This window comes from Culex quinquefasciatus, chromosome 2 (assembly GCF_015732765.1).
Source record: "Culex quinquefasciatus strain JHB chromosome 2, VPISU_Cqui_1.0_pri_paternal, whole genome shotgun sequence".
NCBI classification, from domain to species: domain Eukaryota; kingdom Metazoa; phylum Arthropoda; class Insecta; order Diptera; family Culicidae; genus Culex; species Culex quinquefasciatus.
The window spans coordinates 13,342,660-13,366,040 of NC_051862.1; the positions used below are offsets into that span (position 1 = coordinate 13,342,660).

The 23,381-nt window shown below is 34.1% G+C and overlaps 1 protein-coding gene across 12 annotated transcripts in view; it reads left to right on the forward strand.

Annotated features, from left to right (window-relative positions):
* Positions 1-10,848: 10,848 nt before the first annotated feature.
* LOC6032336 (sodium-dependent neutral amino acid transporter B(0)AT3) overlaps positions 10,849-23,381 on the forward strand; it is a 72,570-nt gene continuing 60,037 nt past the window's right edge. For 5 of the 12 annotated variants that reach the window (XM_038251780.1, XM_038251772.1, XM_038251783.1 and 2 more), the window contains exon 1: positions 10,849-11,007. The gene's annotated coding sequence lies outside the window, so the exon portion shown is untranslated. Of the gene's footprint in view, positions 11,015-11,036; positions 11,127-15,957; positions 16,043-16,139; positions 16,277-16,377; positions 16,588-23,381 lie in introns of those variants that run through there. The other 7 variants (XM_038251776.1, XM_038251775.1, XM_038251777.1 and 4 more) reach the window with 7 other exon arrangements.

The following is a 23,381-nucleotide window of genomic DNA, read 5'->3' on the forward strand; positions in this document are numbered from 1 at the left end:
TCCATATAATTTTCCATACAAATTTGGCAGCTGTCCATCCAAAAATGATACATGAAAATTCAAAAATGTGTATCTTTAGAAGGAATTTTTTGATCGATTTGGTGTCTTCGGCAAAATTGTAGGTATGCATAAAAAAAATTATCCACGGTAATTTTTTTTAGTGATTTTTAATTTCACTTTTTGTCACTAACACATGGTTTACAAAAAAGACTTTTTTATTTTTTTATATGTTTCAGGGGATGCCAACTTTTCAGAAATTTCCAGGTTGTGCAAAAAATCTTTGACCAAGTTATGAATGTTTCAATCAATACAGATTTTCGCTGGAGTCGCTGGTAGGCAGTTGGACCCACAATCCAAAGGTCGTCAATTCGAATCCCGGGGTGAATGGAAGCTTAGGTGTAAAAAGGGATTTGCAATTGCCTCAGCAATCAAGCCTTCGGACATCAGGTTTCGAGCAGGAATCCCGTAATCGGGAACGCCAAAGCAATGCTGTAGTGCGAAAAATTGGATCGGACACCGTTTTCAAGTTAAAGCCATTTTTAGGTAACTTTTTGGAACATAGTCGCAGTTATACATTATTTTTTTTAAATTAGTGCCCATGTTTACCAACTTTTGAGAAAATTTTCTATATTTTGCTTTTTGAACTTTGTTGATACGACCCTTAGTTGCTGAGATATTTATTACCATGCAATGGTTTGAAAATAGGAAAATTGACGTCGATATGTCAGCAACTAATGGTCCGATTTTCAATGTTAAAATATGAAACATTCGTGAAATTTTCCGATCTTTCCGAAAACAATTTTTTTAAATCTAGACTAACATTTCTAAAGGACGTAATATAGAATGTTTGGCTCGGTGAGTAAAATTCAGCAGGTATGTCCACGTATCTTTCCTTCACTGTATATTCTGTAGAATGTGATCCATTCGCAGAATCCTGTCTACAGTAATAGCAACGCGATATTTTTTTTGTTAAATTTTGTTATGAACTGAAAAATATTGACCTTTTTAATTTAATAAAATATTTATCGTCTTAATATGAGATAGCAATAAATTTGAATCACATTTCCAATAAAGTGTTTACATTGATAATTGATATTCCCAAGAGCTCGTTTTTAATGGGTTGGTGAATTTCAGGCAAACAAGTTTAATAAAGATTTTTTAAATTGTGTTTTTTTTTGTGGAGCGCTGTAAAAGTTTTCTTACATTTGCTTACTGGGGCTGTAAAAAATAAAATAAAATGTTGCTATGATACAAATTCAGTTTTTTTCTCAAATTTCGTTATCTGCAACTATCTGAATAGTTTTGATTGTTAAAAATTGAAGCTTTTTTTTGGAGAGATCGTCAAGATTTTTTAGTAAGGGATATTTTTGAAGCAGTTTGTTAAAACTGATTATTTCAAGAATTAATTCAGCATTCCTGTTTTAAAAAAAATCAACAACTTGCAAATTTTCTTGCGTTATCAAAAACTGGATGAGACGGATATAAAAATGTTTTGAGCAGAAAAAAGAAGATGATTTAATTCACAGAATAAAAAAAAACATATTTTTTAATGATCTCAATAAACATTTTTACGTTAAGGTTCCTCTTCTCTTATGTACTCTAGCGCTAGCTCTAGCGATATTTTCCAAGGACCATTTTATAATTTTATTAATCACAGATATTCAATGGTCATTCCACCTCGAACGTACACTCGAATTCAAACAATAAAATTGTTTTGATTTGTCAAGGTCAAAAAATGAGCATTGAAAGTTGATCATAATCGCGTCTTTGACTCAACACTTCCAATAAAACAAAAAAGCTGTCTTTTCATCAGTTTCCTGATGAAAATTAAAAGATGTTTTTATGTTTTTTTTAAATTTGTTTCTAAAACGCAATTTCCGCTGGACCGCAGATCGATCCGCAAGCTCAGCAAACAACCCCCGAAACTAATATTAGTCGATGGTCGCTTTTCCCTCCATTCATGTTATGTTATTTTTTTTTCCTCTTCAGACTGTTCTATTCATAAATCCAAATCCAGCATACATATGTGTATAACAGCAGCACTATCACTCACATGTGCATGGATATGAGAGGAGAGCGTCCGCGGCCTTCGCATTTAAGGATGTGTCTCAACGACGACGTCGGTTGTTTGTTGCGCGTTTCCGCCGTTTGATGGCGCTTCGGGTTTTATTTTCGGACGTTCGTCGCTCGTTACCAACACCAATGCGGGTACACACCTCTTTTTGAGCAGGGGTTTTTTTTTCCTGCGCTGACGATGTTGAGGTATGCTTCCGTCCTCCTTCTGCTCTGGGGAAGGGGGGTGGACATAACAAAGCTGGACGTAGATTTGAAAACGGGCTAACAGAGCGGTGATAGCTGCTTTAATTCTAAATTTTCCATGAAATTGATGGAAAATTCAGAATTCATACAAATTTTTAAAAAAAAAGTGACAAATGAAATCAAATGAAATTTGTAAATCAATTTTCACTAAAAAAAATTACAAGTTATGCTAAACTGATCCAAGAGTGCCAAGTGTGCCACGTGGAGGTGACGGTGGTGGTATTGGTGTAGAGGGGCAGAAACGTCCCAAGAGAGTGTGTGTCGCCTGTTCGAAGGGATGAATGGGCAAGTTCAATGGCAGATCGTGAAGGAAGGATGGATGGGAGGAGGAGGGGGAGCATGAATGAGAGGGCGCAGATCCTGGGCCAAAAAGGTGGGTCATGGACGGATCGGGGATGAAAAGAGGACTCGGCGTGGCTCAGTGTCCTTGGGAAATTCTGGGATCTTTTTTTTTTCGGGGATTAATGAATGACGCAGTTTTTTTGTCGGACGTTGGTAAGGAAAGGTATTGAGGAGGCAGGGCGAGTTCTTTGAATATATTAAAATGAGAAAATATGGTCTCCAATTGCGTTCCGAAACATGATTGATGTTAGTAGGCCATAAAGATTCTTTACAATGTTATTCTTATTTGTCGAGGATATTTTGTAAATGTTTGCAAGTTTCAATCAAATTAATAAATAGTTTATATAATAATTCTTCCAAAGTCAAACATTTTCAGTCGTATCTACTCAAGAACATGTTCGAAAAAATGAATTCGTCTGAATGAAGTGAATATGGAAAAGATAATCTAGACATAAATAAAGCAAAAAAAATATTTACATCTTTAGATCATTAAGGGGTTACATACATGTAAATCGACAAAAATTTCTGAGGTTGTTATGAGCACACACTTACATTTTTTGTAAATCTGTTTTCAGGGCATTAAAACATACATTTTCAACTTTTAACAAAACAAATTTGAAGACATTTGTTTGTATTTTCGCTGAGATATAGCTATTTGAAGTAAGTAGTTTCAAAAAACGGGTGCCACGATATCTCAACACTGCTTCGACCAAATCGGCTCAAAATTTTGGTTAATACTCGCTAAACCGGTTCCGTGCATGACGAAGGCCGATTTTCAAAAAGTTCATTTTAAAAAAAAGTTAACATATTTTTAAGTTTTTCATATAAAAAATCGTCAGTTTTTGATTTTTGTATTTTTCAAAAGCAAAATTAAAAAATCGGGCTTCGTCATGCACACGGGCTATGTCTTAGGAGTCTTCATCCCAAATTTCAGCTAATTCGGTCCATCCCATCTCGAGATATCGTGGCACCCGTAAATAAACTCTGAGTTTAGCGAAAAACGTTCACAAAGTTTGACAGTTCGCTTTGCGCATGGCAAAATCTCAAACTTAAATCGTCTGTTACTTACTTGAATCATGAAATATCTTCATGAAACTTTCAGGAGTGTTTGGAAATCATCTTTTTAGTTGAATTAACAATTTTGCTGTAATATGTAATTTTGAGATTTTCTACATGTATGTAACCCTTTAAGGGTGCACAGCAACCAAGGAAGTTGCTATCTTCTTATTCCAAAATTGTTAAACTTACGGACCCAATCCTGCAACAACTTAATTGTAAAAATAGTAAAATTTTGTTGTAAAGTGTTTTGTAGATAGTACATTAGGGAATGAATAAAAAATTATATCGATAATTCCCCTAGTTTTGAAGATACCAAAATACGAAAATCTTGGTGCAAAATCTCTGGTTGATGTGCACCGTTAAGCTTAATAAATTATTAATCCGCTAAAAAAGTATTTTTTATTCGTCTCTTGCCGGTTTTTTTTCATTTATAATATTTATCTTTAATATTAGATGTTCTTTTTTCGTATTTTTTTAAAATAATTTTTTAAGCGTGTAAGAAAATTCTATGAAATCATAGAGCGAACATATTTTTTTACAAATAATAAAAACTGGTTTAGCTGCAATTTTTAAAACATATCGTAATTTAAAGAATGAGGGTAAAAATCAAAGTAGAAGTGTAATAATTGTTTTTTAAAAATATTTTTATAATAAAAGTTTTCTTGATTACCCATATTTTTAAAAGAATAAAATCACGAACCGCTGATCAATCCTTAAAACAGATTTCAACTCAATCCTTAAAACAGAATCTCAACTTAGTAAATAAACATCAACATCAAGTAAGTCACTATAAACATACTAGGGACTAGTCAAATCCAGAATATCACTCTTCCAAGAATTAGAAACGTTGATAGGGTAGGGACCCCTCACCACTACCAACACCCAAACCACCGAAACGCAAAGGGCAAAGGACCCACTCGATCCAGTTGGATGAATTTCCGCCAGCAAAAATGTGTGAGGGGAGTTTAGGGACAAGTCCCGTTTTAAGGGTGGAATCACCAATACCAGTCACACAGTAGGCCAATCGGGATAGCAAAAATGAACTCGCAGCTGTCGGTGTGTTGGTGCCGCACGGTGAACCAGGATTATGTTGGGGCGAAGCATGCTTGGATGTGGAAACTTATGCTCTGTTATGAAAGCGAAAACAAGGTGAGTTGGAAAGGGTTAAGCTAGGGGTGCTCCAAAGAAAGGTTGTAATTTTTAATTGGTAGTTCGATGCTCAAATGTGTTTTACTCGAGTTCACACAGGTATCGCCCTAGCTTTTTGGGTAAACCTCTCGAGTAAGCGTGTATAATTATTGTGCCGATGCTAGAAAGAAGCTAAAACACACGCGGCTGATGTCGCGAGAACGATTTTGTTTATACAATATATGCATACATTTATTATGGTTAAGTTCCGTTTGCCGCTGTGTGTAGCGCCCTTGCTGACGATATGCGTTCAGTTCACGTTTGTGTGTTTGTGTGCATGGATATTATGAGCGCGCTAGCGAAAAATCATTGCGCGCGCCCCATTTTTCTGCCACAACTGAATCGAACTCATATTGTACACTTGACTAGGTGGTTAGGGGTGTCAATCAGGAAATCTTCGAACATAGTTTAGTAATTCTGAATAAAAAAATGGATGCAATACATCACATTTGCTGTTTTAAATTCAGTTTTGAAATACTAAAATAAATCGCTTTTAAATTTCGTCTAACAAAAAACTCTGCAAAATCATTTTGACACACATTTTGTGATTTGAAACATATTCGTCGACTTTTAGTTTCGTTTTGAAAGTTGCAAGATATTGTCCAGAGCCCAATTAGAAAATTTTATCCGAGTATTTTTTTAAAGCTGACATTCCTGGACTTTTTGTTATTCATATAAATTTATTGATTTGTTTATGATTTTCAAGAAGAAGGTGGTTTTCGACTTAATAATGAAAGTACATTTACTTCAAAATGAGGTTGAACAAAGTAAAACTAACTATTCAGCTGTTTTCTTTATGTTTTATTACATTGATTGATTTTTCTATCCAAATTGATGTTATGAACTTGATCTTTTTAAACAATATCAAAACGAAAAAAAAAATTACATCCGTCTTTACAAAAATGCCAATATCCGCAATGAAAGCATTTGGATTCGCCTAAATTAAAATTTTGACATTAAAAATCGGTCCAATTGCCGCTGATATAACGCCATCTGAATTTTTGACGTAAGGGGAAATATATCCATTTTCGTCACAATAAGTTGTTCGACCTATTTTCGTCACTTTTACAGTTTGCTGCTATTTAAACAACATTTTCAGATACATCAACAATAAAAAGTTGTTTGCTCACTTTTATTTTAGCTATTGATTTGATGTATCAACAATTTTTTATGAAAGCTGTAATTCATGATCAAAGTTATGATAAGACGGTCATAGAAATGGGACAAGAAGTGTATACAGCAAAAACGAAAACAGCATGATTCGAAAAAAAATTCTCCGATCGGGCTCAAAATTTTTATGGAGGTTCTTTGGCCGAAATAATTAGACCCGTATTTTTTCGTTTGGCCATTAGGGTGACCTACGCCGTGTTAGGGTGGTCCGAAAAATGACAATTTTCGTCGATTTTCGCAAAAACCACTTTTTTTTTAATATATCTCCACGCCATTTCATCCGATTTTAAATCTCTTAGACGCAAAAGAAAGGTGATTAGTTTGACTATTTAGGAAAAATAGTAAGAAGTTTCAAAAATCTAGCTTAACATTTGAAAAAGTTGTATGAAAACTTAATATGCTGTTTTGAAGGTCTCGGGACCAAAGAGCCTATGTCTGAAAATATTTCTATCGGATTCCTCGGAAAATTTCACAATACACAAAATTTCGTGGGGAATTGCTGTATATTTTTCCTATTTTGTTGAAACTCTCATTTTTCTCTTTATTTTTTTCTGCGTCTCATCCACAAATGACGGCTTTTCAATTCATATCAATATATATATATATATATATATATATATATATATATATATATATATATATATATATATATATATATATATATATATATATATATATATATATATATATATATATATATATATATATATATATATATATATATATATATATATATATATATATATATATATATATATATATATATATTCCAGTTATGGTCAAGGGTAAAAGGTTGAAAAAGACTATTTTCTTGAAACCAGTAAAAATCGAATTTCAATTTCAGACTTGATATTTTCTTCTTGAAATCAAGTTAATAGTTGATTAGAGAGATTTTGTTAATTTGGCCAAGCGAAAGGCATAGAGACTTTTTTTGAAATGTTGTATTCATAACAACATTAAAAATGATTAATTTTCAAAATTCCCTATTAAAACTCAATGTTGTCACATACATCACCGTTTCAGCTAGTGTCAACATGTTATATTTACATTGTTTTATAACAGAAATTGACATGAAAAATCAATATTTTTCATTGATTTGCCAATGTGACGTGAGTACCATTGAGAAGGAAAGCATTTTAAATAAATCGCCTTTGGGACCATCCATAAACCACGTGGACACTTTAGGGGGGGTATGGCGATTGTCCACGAAATCTTTTTTGTATGGACAATTGTCCACGAGGGGGGGGGGTTGAGATTTCCAAAAAAGTGTCCACGTGGTTTGTGGATGGTCCCTTTAGTACATCAAAATCACATTTTTCAAAATTTTGGTGAAAGCATTTTTTCAATGAAGACAATTGCCATTGGACCTCTTGGGTTTATTAATAATATTCCATCATAAAAAACTGTTTTCACCAAAAAATTTAAAATATAATTTGATTTTGATGTACTGAAGGCAGGTAATTTAAAATGCTCTCCTTCTTCTATCTTCGATCATCACAAAAGCAAATTAATGCAAACTTTTGATTTTGCATGGCATTTGCTGTTGTAAAACAATGCAAATGGGTTGGAAATAGAAACATGTTTGCAGTAGCTGAAACAGTAATGTAAGTGACAAAAAGTTTTCATAGGGAATTTTGTGAATTCATCAGTTTTATGGCACTGAAGTGACAAAATAAATTATTCAAAAAGCATAATTGTTCAAAAAGAGGTTGCCTGCAAGATGATGGTATTGGTTTGAGAAACAACAATGTTTTAGTTTATGTAAAAATTTCCGGCAAACTAATTAATTTTTTCAACATCATCATGTTGTAAATGAAAAATAACGACTACATGGATCAATATGAATACAGAACATTGTAGAACCCCTAACTATGATTTAAAGTGAAATACAGGATAATCAAAACTTTTTTTTTTTTTTCAATGTTTTAGATCAAAATTTGATATTTTCTATGAAAACAGGCCATTTTTCAGCGAATCGCAAAACGCGAGTGTTAAAAGATTTTTGGGATTTTTTTTTTCGTTTTATAAAAACATTATTCCTGAAGAAAAAACCTATAGAAATCCGAGTGAGTCCGAAAGTTTCCGCAACATTGGACTTTTTGGTACACACTACAGTTGAGTCAGACCGAGCCACGTAGCACAGTGCACAGTGGTCCAGATCGCAAAATTAAGTGGAAAATGGATTTTCCGAAAAATGGTGACGTTTTGGAGCTTTGGTGTCTTCAGAAGAGTTGTTGCAAATGGAAAGGGGCAACTTTTGGTTTGGTTCAAAATTAGGGTGGTTCACGATTAGGGTGATTTTGAAAATCTAACTTTTCAGGAATATTTTTGGGAATTTTTTTGTCTTCTAAAAAGTTGATGGACTTGCCAATCCAAGCAACTTTGTCGAAGACACCAAAATTTATCTCGTAATCTACGCCTTCTATGACCAAATTTATAAAAGCATCTGAGCAAACCTTCAAAAATCAGTTTTTGAACGTGGCAATTCAGGGTTAACTTTTAGAGAAAAGTGATATTCGGAGCACTTTTAGAGCTCTACAAAACAAACATTTTCATTTTTGACATGTCAATTTGGACTTAAGGGTCAAAAGTTACAGCCATTTAAGGTAAAAGATGCAAATTTAAAACTTAAATATCTCAAAATGGCGCAAGCCAAATTTTGAGCACTAGGTTGCATTTGAAAGAAGAGATCTAGCACTACAAACGCTGAAAAAATCTCAGGGGTGTTTTTCTTTAAACTTGAGATATCTTCATTTGAAAAAGTCTAATTTTCAAGGGAAAACCATATGGGACCACCCTAACGAAATTCGAAAATTGTCCAAATATATGTTTTTCCATGTAATTTTGCCCGCTAAATCTGAATCTGCCCTCAGAATTGAGCCAAAATGTCAACAAATCGATTTTTGGTCATATTTTGGGTTTAAATGATAATTTTACATGGAAACCCAAAATATGATCAAAATGATAATTTTACATGGAAACCCAAAATATGATCAAAAATCGATTTGTTGACATTTTGGCTCAATTCTGAGGGCAGATTCAGATTCAGCGGGCAAAATTACATGGAAAAACATATATTTGGACAATTTTCGAATTTCGTTAGGGTGGTCCCATATGGTTTTCCCTTGAAAATTAGACTTTTTCAAATGAAGATATCTCAAGTTTAAAGAAAAACACCCCTGAGATTTTTTCAGCGTTTGTAGTGCTAGATCTCTTCTTTCAAATGCAACCTAGTGCTCAAAATTTGGCTTGCGCCATTTTGAGATATTTAAGTTTTAAATTTGCATCTTTTTTACCTTAAAATGGCTGTAACTTTTGACCCTTAAGTCCAAATTGACATGTCAAAAATGAAAATGTTTGTTTTGTAGAGCTCTAAAAGTGCTCCGAATATCACTTTTCTCTAAAAGTTAACCCTGAATTGCCACGTTCAAAACTGATTTTGAAGGTTTGCTCAGATGCTTTTATAAATTTGGTCATAGAAGGCGTAGATTACGAGATAAAATTTTGGTGTCTTCGACAAAGTTGCTTGGATTGGCAAGTCCATCAACTTTTTAGAAGACAAAAAAATTCCCAAAAATATTCCTGAAAAGTTAGATTTTCAAAATCACCCTAATCGTGAACCACCCTAATTTTGAACCAAACCAAAAGTTGCCCCTTTCCATTTGCAACAACTCTTCTGAAGACACCAAAGCTCCAAAACGTCACCATTTTTCGGAAAATCCATTTTCCACTTAATTTTGCGATCTGGACCACTGTGCAGTGGTAACACCTCGTAAGCGGTAGATCGGGGTTCAAATCCCGACTCGGACCAACACAACTGGTGATCTTTTCCCTTCTGGATTCGATTGCTTAGTAAAGGGAAGGTTGTGTATCGTCTCAAACTGGACCTTATCAAGACACCTTAGGAAGACAACCTATGGAATGTTAACATTTACCTTAACATGTTAACATTAAGTTGATTAATAAACTGTCACTGAATCCGCTTTGTAAATGCTGGCCCCGATACTCTTCACGGGTTTTCCCCTCAGGAACTGGGAAAGATTTACCTTACAGTTGAGTCACAGCTTTTCAGAAGTTTTTTTCAACGGGTATCAAGTAAATTATTGTCTTTTAATCTGAAGTGAGCGAGCAAAATATTTGAAAACGAGGGCCAACTCCTTAACATGCAAAGATGTGTGCATTTCCCTATTTAGATGCCACAAGGTTCGAACATCAAAAAATAAATTATTTCTAAAAACTTCGCCATTTGACCACCCCTACAAACCGCACCAATTTCATCCTGTCCTTCATTGAAGCAATGCTGAGACCAATCGCAATATTTTCCCATTTCTAATCAGCCATCAATGGTCAGTCAGCCGCTAGTATTGGCGCGATTTGTGCACACGTTTCCAAAGACGGTAACGAATCTGAACAGGAATGGTGATCAAAGATTTTTTGAAAAGATGAAATGCAATGAAGTAGAGATTGATCTGTTTTGCTTTTTAGAATATTACAGGCTAAATTTAGTATTTTTTTATTTTTATAAAGTGATAAACTTTCGACAAAAAAAGCAATTTGTTTTCGCGATTAAAACTCTGCTGACATCCCTACCACGCTCGCCACATTCCTTACTTCCTTCCCTGTTGGCAAAGGTAAACCCCGATCGCAATATTTTCCCTTCGCTCTCATCAGGCGCAAAACACACGCACACGTGGTGCCTTGTGCAGCCAGCCAAGTATATTGCACGGTGGCGTTCTGGCGAAAAAATATGCTTCGAGCTTCGACCAGAACCGCTCGGTCGCTCAGTTCCCTTCGTGAGTTCAAACCGTACGGTCGTGGAAAATCCAAAAGCGATCCAGACACGCGAGAACAAGTGTTTTTCCGGATTTTTCGCCACCCACCAAGTGGATACACATACAAGTGCACATATGCCAAGCGCGTTCGTTACTTGTTAGTAGTGGGTGGTTTTTCTAACAGGAGGGGGGGGGGAGGTTTTCCCAGTCTAAAGTGTACATCTCTAGGCTAACTGGCCACGCTGAGTTGGAAGCTGGAGTCGTGAAAAAATCAATGTCAGTCGGTGTCAGTGAAAATTTTCCGGGGAAAATTGCGACGCGACCGAAAGTTTCTGCAGAACTTAACCTCAAAATTTGTCGAACCCACTAGAAATTGGACCTCGTTTAACGGATACGAGCGCAAAAGCTGACGAAATTGGCCAGTTCCGTTTCGGCAAGTCCCGCGAGGTCCTCCAAATTGGCAATCGCGTTACATAATGGAACACCCCCGCTTGCGTCCTAATCCAATTTCCCACAAATAGGACGAAATTAGGCGCCACCGTTCCTATTTTCGTCCACGTCCACGTCGTCGGGAAACAGATCAGTGTTGCATAACGACCAAAAAAAAGAAAACCTCCGAAAAAAATACCCAATTTTCCCTCGCGCTGACGTCCACCCGATGGTCGAAAAAATGTGCTCTCGCAAGGATTTTCCGGGTTGGCTGTCTTCGCTGGTGGTGGTGGTGCGATGTCCTGGCTCCCGTTGCGCCAGTGTGCGTGAGAGGTCCCCGCCGATGGAAAATTTTCCGACACCAAGGGGTGGCCCAATTGGCGGCCGTTTGATGTTGATGGTTTTTGGGGCGAAATTCATCGCACGCTCACGTGTCACCGGCTTTTGACAGACGCTGCGCGCGTTGGGGTGTGTGAGTCAGGTCGTGTGGTGGTTCATTCGAGGAAAGATTGTTATCACGACGAAAAAAAACACGAATGGCCTTTTGTTGTGCTAGGGGTTTTCCAGAGATATGCTAGTGCACAGTTGGTATCGTTTTTTTTTATATGTTACAGTTACAGAGCTATGTACAGGCGGAAGATCAATTGTGGGGTCAACGTCGTTGGAGTCACGTCATAGTTCGGTTTAAAAGTTCTTAATTGTGTGTTTAGTTTACTCCAGTTGAGTCACGTTGTGAGCAGTTTATCGTAATTGGCAGGGGGTGATACAAGTGTTAGATAAATTAGATAAATTAAGAAGTACGCCTCAAGAGGTGATTTGGTGAATTTGTAGAGAATAATTTGACTCATAATTTGAATAGAGCAATTCCAGCTCAAATCAGGAATTTTTCTGGTACTTTTGTACCCGACTTTCACCGATTTCAATGAAACTTTGTATACATGTTATCCTAGGCTTATATAAGCCAATTTTGTGCATATGGAGCCAGTTGCACTCAAAAATTACATTTGAAAAGGGCTTAAGTTATGTAAATATTGTTGTATTCCGTAACTTGAAAATTACGAGAGATTTTTTTGTGTGTCTTTTTATAACATCTTCGGCCATTTTCTCAAAAAGTTGAACGAAAAAACGTGACATCATCTTAAAATTTAACTTTTAAACTTCAAAATCGAAAAACCTCATAGAAGTGGCGTGTATTTTTCTTTCAGTGTATTTTTTTCACTTTTTGATACAATGCAACGGCTTCGAGATACAGTAGTTTGTAAATTACGAAATACAACAATATTTAAATAACTTACCCCCATTTCATTTTCTATTGCAACTGGATCCATATACACAAAAATGGCTTATATAAGCCTAGGATAACATGTCTACAATGTTTCATTGAAATCGGAGAGGGTCGGGTACAAAAGTTTCAAAAAAATTCCTGATTTGAGCTGGAATTGCTGGAATTATTAAAAGTTTTAAAACTTATTTCAAAATACTTTATGCTTTGTTACATTTTAGCTACTGTCAAAATTTACATACTATCAATTTCCGATATTTCCGATCTTCAGCCCTAAAATTCAAAATTAGTATAAAACTTAAAAAAGCACAAAACTAACGCTGTATTCCCAAATTGTTCACAAAAGAAAATACCATTTTTATGAAAATATGTTTTAGTACAAATCTTTTTTAAGAAAAAAATTAAGAGGAGTTGGAGACTTTAAACGAAACTTTGTTACATTCGTTTTTTTAAACAAATCAATAAGGACAATGTAAATATTATTTAAAGTATTTATTGCCTTAAAAAAACAAGCAAAAAAAGTAAACTTCATTGAGAGACTTAAAAATACTTTGTTGACTATTTAGAAAATATTGTATAACGTTTTTTGGAGGCTTTTGGATCTTTAAAAATAAAATTATGAGACCACTTATTCGAAAAAGACGTAAAATTATACACTTTTTTTTTCTTGAATTCTTTGATATTTTTAATGTTTGTGACAGTAACATTACTTAAACATTACATACATTTTTCTGAAAATGTGTATATTGTATTTTGCGAGGATTTTTTTTAGTTCGCGAGATATTAATGTGGAAGTTGATAGTTTGACAATTCTACGTCCATTTTTCTTTAAAATGCGTTCTGAATTGACCCTCCTCAACTTGTGATTCTCGAGATATCGCTGTTCAAAAATTGAGGTGTTCACAATGTGGCTGAGAAAGGTGAAGCTTTAGGGTGGTGCCATAAACGGAGGGGGTGATCCGATTTGGACGAAAATCGGATTTTTATTTGTCTTGATAGTATCAACAGCTCCGCCAAATTTGACCTTTTCAATTTTTCACTTAGCTATTTGAGATTCAGGTGATAGTTTCTTTTCAATGCATTGCTCTTAGATTGTGCTCAGAAGTTTTAAAGTGTTTTTGTTAAAACATTATTTTTTCTTCTTTTTTGAAGCAGATAAAATTGTGGTTAAACTAAACCATAAGTTGAAATCCGATTTTTGAAATCTTTTTTCATAGTTTTGGTGCTTTGGTTCTGAACATTGAATAAAATTTGGGGCAAATTGAAAAAGTTACAGTGAATCCTCTTTTTACGCGGTGCGTTACGTTTTCCTATTTTGTCGATTTCTCTCGAACGACGCAACATTTTTGCAATGTTTTGAAAGCAATTTGTAGGTTTTGTTCAGATCTACAAAACGCTTTTTGAAGTTTGTAAAAATATTGTATGGTTTAAGAAAAATCTTCGAAACAAAAAGCGTAGAAAGTATTTTAGATAAAATTATTTATTTATTTATTTGTGATAACATAAGAAATAAAAATGTATCTTCAAGTTTCTACTTGACAACATCAACTATGGCACTTAAATATTAAAACTTCATACATGTTATGTAAAAAACCTACGTCAAAATATTCACAATGACAATTTTCGAAATAAATTTAGGGTAAATCTACTAAATATTTAATTAAGTGTTCCATCGGACAAAAGGATGACCAAGTTTTCAATTCCAAGATTTTATACGAAAGGCATAAGATTCTTTAAAATTCTTAAAGCAATGCAAATATTTTTCAAAGTTTCTGTCCTTCGACTTGACTCTGGACCTCCAGGGAGAAATTACATGTCATAGTTTCAACAATTGAATGAAAAAAATGTTCTAAGATGAATTTTACTCTAATTCAGTGGATTTGCAATGATTAGTTTTTTTAAAGGTAAGATTTGACCAAAACAAAATTTGTGCGAAAAACTACTTTTTGGGATACTGTAAATTGGAAATCACCTGCAATTCAAAACACTTTTGAATAAGCCCAAACATGCCAAAGATTCTAAACGTTCTAAAATTGGAAATCACCTGCAATTCAAAACACTTTTGAATAAGCCCAAACATGCCAAAGATTCTAAACGTAGGGGAATGCATTTTAGATTGTTTCAAATTAAATTTCCATTTATATTTTAATGTTTTGTGAAAAAATATGTTTTGGCCCAGGAGGTGGACAAAAAAAAGAGCGACCGTTCAAAGAGCCGGTGCCCTGAAAAGAGAGAAGGAACCGTGGCTCACAAAAAAGAACCGTAGAATTTGTTTTTGAGAGTTGAAAATGCAATTTTAAATACTTCATTGCTTATAAAAATTGATACCAAAAGTAAATGATAACTGTAACGGATTGAACATTAAATGAAAATTAAAGTATTACCGGATTACAAATTTGAGCATTTCAAATTGCATAATTTGTCCGATTACACTTTAGCGATTATAGACTTTATCGATTAAATCAGAATGTTGGAAAGAGTTCACAGAATGTTTTCTCCAAATAAAATATCAGCATTAGTTCAATTCTTGCAGAAATAAACGCAATTTTAACGCAAATTTAGATTTAAGTTGATGCCATTCAATCAATTTTTTATCAAATAATTTATAAAAGTCCAATATGAAATAACTTCACATGATTCACACGACTCTTTTTTTAAAAAAAACCTTTTCATCCGGCTCTTTTTTATGAGCGAAAGAAAATGAGCAGCTCCTAAAAAGAGCGGTTTTGCCCACCTCTATAAGAACACATATAGAACAAATAGATTTATTTTAAACTAAGCTGAAGAATCACGGATTGTAATTGAATATAAATGATATTTTTCCCTAAATGAATGTTTATGGAATAGAATCTGTACAGAAAAATATGTAAATAAGAAACCTATATATTAAGGAAATGGATTTCTACGATTGCAGTTTCTAAAATTCACCCAAATTCAACTTAAGTAGAATTTCAATTTCATTTTTCAAGCTGAAAGCCAATCAATCGACCAACACTTGAGTCACCCTCGCGTTCCAGCAGTTGAAAGTTGAGTCCTCTCTTTTCAACCGTGCTTCAGAAACAAAATCTTCAACAATCAGCCACTTGAGGCATTTCCCCTCCTCCTCAGACTTTGGTCCAGACTCGATCTCACATTTCATGCTGCGACTGATGCATCTCCCCCCAAACCTTACACATCAGGTGCCAGCGCAAATCCGGAAAATGTGTTTTCCTTTTTCCATGTTTGTCTGTGTTGGTACACACATTTCGCCCGGCGGCGTGGCGCTTTCCACCAACACAAACGGAAAATGAACATCGTCCCGACCAAAGTCGAGTTTTTACCCGAGCGGAACTCACGGCCCGAATCGCGGTTTTTGAAAGAGCCTCGCGGGAAAGCTCGTCGGAACCGTCGTTCATTCCGTAGTCAACCTTCGGGCAGGTCTGTGTGCAACTTTGGACGCGTTTTCCGGTAGATTTTTTTTCCGGTCGTGCCAATTTTCGAGGTCGGACTTAATTTAGCGTGTTTTGTTAAGCTCTGTGGCGGTGTGTTTGTGAACACTCCCATGCGGTTAAGCTGGTGGGGGGGAGCAAGTCGAGAGGAAAAGCCCTTCGACCCCGGCGGAGGGGAGAGCGGGAAAAGTGCGAAGCGTGAAAAGGACGGAAAAACGGGGCACATCAGACACAACGAAATATCGATTTTTCCCTTTGGTCTTCTTGCAAAGTGACGGGGGGGAAAGGTGAAAGTTACATGGTTTGCCATCTTCCTCCTCCTGCTCCTACTGGGAAGTCGGTGAGGGGAGATGTGTGAACCTGAAAAGGAGCTGCTTCCGGGTGTTGCAACGCTGGTATAGGGTCTATCAATCATCCGGAAGGGGAGGGGGAGTGGAGCTGACCTGGACGACGGAATGCAACCGATGGACATTGATTGGCCGTCAGTGATTGCCACTATCGGAATGATTGATCGCAGGAAAGGAGTGTCGGAATAGAGAAAAAAAAACGGGTGAAATTGTGCGGAAAAGTGCAAAAGTTTGAAGGAGTGGAAATGAAGGTGTTTAATTCGATTTTTCTTTTTATGGATAAGTTGGCCAAGTTGTGATAAGAAGTAACTTTTTACATGAGGTCGTTAAAAAGTGTGTTGTTCCTGTTGAATACAGAGGCAGATGTGGATGGCGAAGATGCGCTGGTGCTGCTGGTGATGTGTTTGGAATTTCATATCAGCTTGGAATTGTAGGATGATATATTACCGTATGATTTATGGTATTTTTGTGACTTTATTTAAACATTTTGAGACTGCAAGAACAGCGATTTTGTTTTTTTCCTTCAATTGAGCAAGGTGTTTTTTAATACACATGTTTTAAATGTTACTTTGAAAATGTTTGGGTTACTTGAACAACCTCCGGTGTTTTTTTTAGACATTTAAGCTCCACACATTTGACCTAAAGACAGTAAGGTTTGTGAGAAATTGAATATATTTTATATAAGAATAAGTTAAAAGCTTTGAAAACTCACCATTTTTTTAACTTTTACAAAGCATAATAATAACAAAATTCCGTCTTGACTGCTTCTACAGGAATTTATCTTATAAAAAGTACATAAAAATATGTATTTCTATTTGGAGTAGTTCATGTGACAACCTCATCAAACGTCATTAGTAGGGTTAGTGCAATTTCACGATTTCGCGGACAGCGTGAAATCCACGTAATTTGTCTTTTTCCGCGATATCCCGTTAAATTTTATGTTTGTATTAGACCAGTGATTCTCAACCTTTATTGATGCATTCCCCCCTTGGCTGAATTTCAGGAAAATCAGTCCCCCCCCAACTAATGGGTATCATTGCACAAATGTCATAATTTTGGTATTAATGTTTGCAGAAACTTTAAATTTTTCACAACATTTCATTTTTTCACTCGCAACAATTTACACATACTTGCAGCATTTTTTAAATGCATTTTCATTATCTGTTCATATTTAATGGAATGCAAAAGCTCACGAAAAATCTTTTTATTATAATCTTTTAATAAATGTTCCTGTATGTTGCAATATAACACTAACAGTTTTAGTTTTTATCAATCACAGACAGAAATCATGACTGATATTTTATTTAAAGAAAAAGACAAAATAGACTTCATATATTTTTTACAAAAAACTGATATTTGATGCTCGATTATTTTTCAAAGTAATGGAATTTTGCCCAAAACGATGCAAAAACTCCCGGGAATTAATTTGAATAATGTTCGAAAAAAACGAATCAACGCAAAACTTCATAAATATTTTTTATAAAAAGCTTCCCAGTTAAAAAAAACTAAACTTAACAAAACCAAAGCAAAATTGACATAAGATAAAAATATGTTCAAAACATTCTCATTTTGAAAGGAAATGAAATTTAGCTTGAATTTATTTAAAAAAATATTAGTAAAGCTAGTTTTTGAAATTTATAACAAAATATGCTCATGTTTAAAATAATGTTATTACTTATAAAATTATTTATGAAATTCCATTCTTCGAAAATTGCTCTTGTTTGAGAGAACGCAAATATTTAAAAAAAATGATGGTATTATTCAGAGCAATTTCAAGGAGTAAACTTTTTTGAATTTTAGGTTTTGTTAGCTTTATTTTTGAAACACCTGCAAAGATAAAATAAAATAAAAATTGCTGTTGTATTTTATCACAGAAATTCCCATATATTTAAAATATATTGTGAACTTCACAGGTTATTTAAATACAACCAAAGATTTATATTTTTACAAATACGCATTGGATTTCTATAACATCGTCATTCCCCCCCAAGAATGGCCAAATTCCCCCTCAGGGGGGAATTCCTCACCGGTTGAGAAACACTGTATTAGACTGTAACAATTTTTCTCAAAATATTTTATCAATCTTAAATAGGAATTAAAATAATCTTAAGAACTACTGTACAATTTAGCGAGTGAATATCCTTGTTCAATTACTAATATATTGCCCACCATTGAAAAAACGGCTAATATCCACTTTTGGCAAAAACGAGATATTAGCACCAGGCGGTAGAGGATGTTCCAACGCATCTCCTGGAACTTGAATTTCACTGAAATAATATTTAGATTTAACTGCCGATGCGAAAAACCAAACGGCTAATATGCCACTCTTATGGGAAATTGCCTTGACGGAGATTTTGTGACAAACACTAAAACGCGTTTTTCTCGGAATACTTGATTTGGCATAATAGCCGAATTTTCAAGTATGGGCAGTATAGGGTTAGTGAATTTTGACCATTTTGCGGACGGTGTAAAATTCTTGAAATTTATCAACTTTCTCAAATATTTTTTTTTTTTCAGATAAGATCATAATAAATATTTCCACCATAAAGACTATTTAAATGAATTTTGTTAGTTTTCAATTGAAAAGCCTTATATGAACCATTTGAAGAGTTGTTTAGATTTTTCAGTTTTTTAAACTAACTAAATTTAGTAATATTTATTCGCTGTATTTAAAATTTAACTGCTATTTTATGTGAAAGGTATAATTTCAATATTAATTAAAAGAATCAAGCTTTGTTTTTTCAAAATAAAATGAAGAGTATTTTTTTTATCTAGGACTTTTAAAAACATTTCAGATTTTTTTCTGAGTCTGTTTAATTTTAACGATAATTGATAATTTGGGTGGATGATTCCCGTGAAAGTTAAAAAATACCACCTTTTTGATTTCTGTTCTCATTTTGAATACAAATTGCGATTTCGTTACAAATTTTATTATTTTTGCCTATTAATTCTAAATTAAGTTTTTGAAAAGAGATGAAAACCTTAAAAATTCTATCTATAACTATCTTGCGTTGATATGAAATTCAATAAAATGTAAACTGATAAAACAGAAGCAATTCAGCAACAACTTTTTAGTTTTATAAGTCGGATATTAAAAAAAGCAGTTCAATAATTGAGAATACGCATGCCCTACATTTTGTTTCAAAATATGATAAGAGCCCGGCCATAAACAAGGTATAAACTTTTTTGAAAATCAGGAATTTGTTTTGTGTCACGTTCAAATTTAGTAAAGATTTTTTTAGTTTTATTGAAGAATAATATATAATGAAGCTGAAAAAGTAGTGTCTGTTATTTCAACATAAGATTTTCAGAGCTAGTTTAACATTTTGTGGGTTTTTTTTTAAATTGAGGTCCCCGTGAAATTTACTACTTTCGAGCATGAAAAATAACTAAGCCTAGTTATTAGTACTTAAGTATTTATTAGAGACTGGTAATGAGAAGAAACAAAAACAACCCCAACACTTAGTATAAAAATTGTTATTGAACAGATCTTATTAGAGAGTAAGACATTATTGTCTTAAAGTATACAATATGGACAAGCATTAAATCATTGATCACGTTATTCATGTGATATTCCAACATTTAGAAAACATTCATCAGTCATATCCTATTTTTTTGTTTTTTTTTTATTGTTGAATTTTACTTTTGAGAATTCAACTATGGGAAAATTTTGACCAGTTTTCCAAAACCCAATTTGTTATTATGTTTTATTTTGCTAAAAATAGCCAGAACTATGGGGAAATATTGGCCAATTTTGTCAAGGACATTATTTTGGCCGTAAAATGGGCCGTTAAACCAAAACTTTTTTTAAAAGTGAAAAATTTTAAAGCTGGTTTTTCATCAACAATTAGTTCGAAAATTTTCTAAGTGTGAGAATTTTTTTACCAATTTTGCTAAAGACATTATTTCAGCCATGAAATGTGGTCTTTGTACCAAAACTTTATTTTTATTGAAAAATTTGAAAGTTGTCTAAATGATTAAAAGATTGACATCGGAATATTCTTTTAATTATTGGTTTATCAATAATTAAAAGAATCCAACAGTTTGATCGAAAATGTTGTGCATAACAAAATAATGCTTTTTATCGCTAGAACTTTCAAACAATTTGGTAATTTGCTCACATGGATATATGGCCTGGTGTCTGTTAAGTTTTATATTTCTCATATGTTGAACAAAATTTGTAAGCTGTCAGCTAATACCTATTTACTGAGCATTTTATTCAGTATTTGTATATAATATTTAATTGGAACCAAGCAATAATATTTTTTTATAATTGACTAATAATAAGAAATCAATATCAAAATCGGTTATTTACAAGCGCAAAAACGTATCTCATTAATACCAAATTCGGGAACATTTTTTCTCTGTTATCAGATTTACTTGTAATAATTTTTGACAACAGAAAGAGTTATTTTTCGAACAAATCTCTGTTTAAAATTTTTGTTATTATAACAGCTTATCTGGGTGTATTATTAACAAACTTTTTTCCAGTTATTTCCACCTGCTCGGGTTTGCATGTTTTCGACAGCAGCATTACTGTAATGATTTGTGATTCTTTTTGTCTAATTTTATTTTATTTTTTTAGCTCAAAATTTAAAATTTATGATTTTAATGTTTTTGCCCACCTTAACTCAACTGTAGCTAAGGGACAAAATCTTCAAAATTTGTACCAAGCTTAAGACCATTGCTGATTTTCGCCAACCTAAAACCTATTACAAAATTTAAGTACATGCATAGTATTTTTGATAAATCTATTTTTTTCCTGTGCAGATATTTGAATATAGACATTTTTAAATCCTTTTTAAAATTAATATTTCATATGACTATGGAAAATGAAAGTTTTGACAGGTTAAATTGTTTCAGGTCATTCATATAAAGATTCAAATAAACCAGCATATTTGACCATATTTCAAACGCCTCCTCCACCAAATCCAACAAACCAAAAACATACATTTTCCATTGCATCCCTCTGTTTTCGCTCTGATCGTCCAACTAAGACATAATAAAACTGCCACTTTCAATATGTATTTCCGTAGCATAAGCCACCCACTGGACCTTGGGCCACGTGTGTTTCTGACAGGAGAAAACCCCCCTCCTTCCATCCTCCTGGTTTTTATGGTGCTGTCAACCCACTCTCCCCCTTGTTTAGCAAAAGTAAAACGACCATTTGAGCGACGTCCAAGATTTTAAATTCAGTTCAGCTTTCGGTGCACAGCCAGCTCGGACGTGGATTTTCCTCCTCCTTTTTTACCGTACACAAAACTCACTTTCCGATACCAGATTTGAAGAGATGAAAAACTACGATAGACGACAGAAGCCACCTCCTCGGCCGTGAAAAATTTTCTAGGGAAAGAAAAAGGCCTAAGCGTGGAATAGCAAAAAAACGCGTTGGCATTTTTAGCTATTTTTAGTCACATAAACATTTCCGTCGACGACTTTGGACACTTGCCATCTATGTACAACGGAGTGTAGCGAACGCGTCGTGGCCATAAAATGGACATTCGGTTTATTTCTTTTTCTTCGTTTTCTTTTATTTTTAAGACGACGATCTTTTCCCCCGCTCGGTCTGGACTGGACATCCCAGGAAGGAAGTCTGAACGACGGGTGACGATTGTCTTTTTATTCTGAAGAAATGAAAACAATGTGAAATGCGCCGGGAGGGCAAATATCTGCCGACATCTCTGGCGTAGTATTATTCTAACTGGAAGGACTTAGGGGAAAGTGGGGCAAGAGTAACAAGCTAAGGAAATGCTCGTTATAACCCATTAAAAAGTTAAAAAATCTGTCGGATTTTATTATAATCATCTTATTCTAGGTCTTGACTAAGACTTTGTTTAAAAAAGTTTTTAAAAAATCCTGTTTTTTAATGTGAAAAATTGATTTTAAAATTTTTGATTTTCCGTACGTTCTACTCAACTAGTGGGGCAAGACGAGCAACCCGTTGGGGCAAGAGGAACAATGCATGAAAAAATATGGTAATTTGCTAACAATTGAACTGTTATCACTTAGATACATCAGATTAGAATGTATTTGAATGGTTTCTTCCATTTTTAGATTAAATAATAATATTTTACTAAAAATTTTATCGTTTTTACGAAAAAATACTACTTCGATGATAAATAATAAATTTTCATAATATCACTATACTTTGTATGTACAATTTTTTAACGATTGTTTATCAGTTTTTAAGTACTTTCATGTATTTATTTCCCAATAAAATATGTTGTTGCAGCAATTCGTAATTTTTCCATACTAAAAATCCATATGGTACACTTGCCCCACCTGAACAAGATTTTTAAAAGCTCTCAACAAAAATAACCAAAAGTTAAATCATACTTTGTAATAGGTGCATGTTATTTGTAGGGACACTACTGATCTAGGAAAAATAGCATTTTGATAAAATGAGCCTTAAAACGAACCCTAAGCCTTATTTTGTACTTTCCAAATATTATAAGAAAACAAAGGTTTCGAAAAAACATCATTAAATCATATACCCCGTGGCGTTTACGTCATTTTGGCGATTATGTGGTAGTAGAATCAGCTAATTGCATTGCTAGCAACAATTCCTCATACTGGAAATAATCAAAATTGTACAAATTACGGCCGTAGGAGCGATTGTTCCTCTTGCCCCATATGGTCGTCTTGCCCCACCTTCCCCTAATGCCTTCAATAATGTCGGTGAAGGAATTTTGAGTATTCTTTCCCACCGTTTTGCGAGCCTATCATCGCAATTACTTCGGCAAGTGCAGCTGAAAACTTTTTTTTCCTATTTTTGTGGAATAATTTGCCCAAGCAGTTATTGATTTTCACTTCTTGAACAACTCTAGGATCCCCGTGACTTGCTCAGAAACGAGACTTTGAAAAATCAGCTGACGTTGAAACTTTGCCAAAAATAGTTTCCTTCACTTTTCACCAAAAGCAGCTTGGAGTGAATCGGATGTGGCAGCTGAGATAGACGGACAATTCGATAATCTTAGAAAAATGAATGGTTATTGGTTATGTAGCTCCTAACTAATTGTTGACCTGTAGTTTACTAAGATAATCA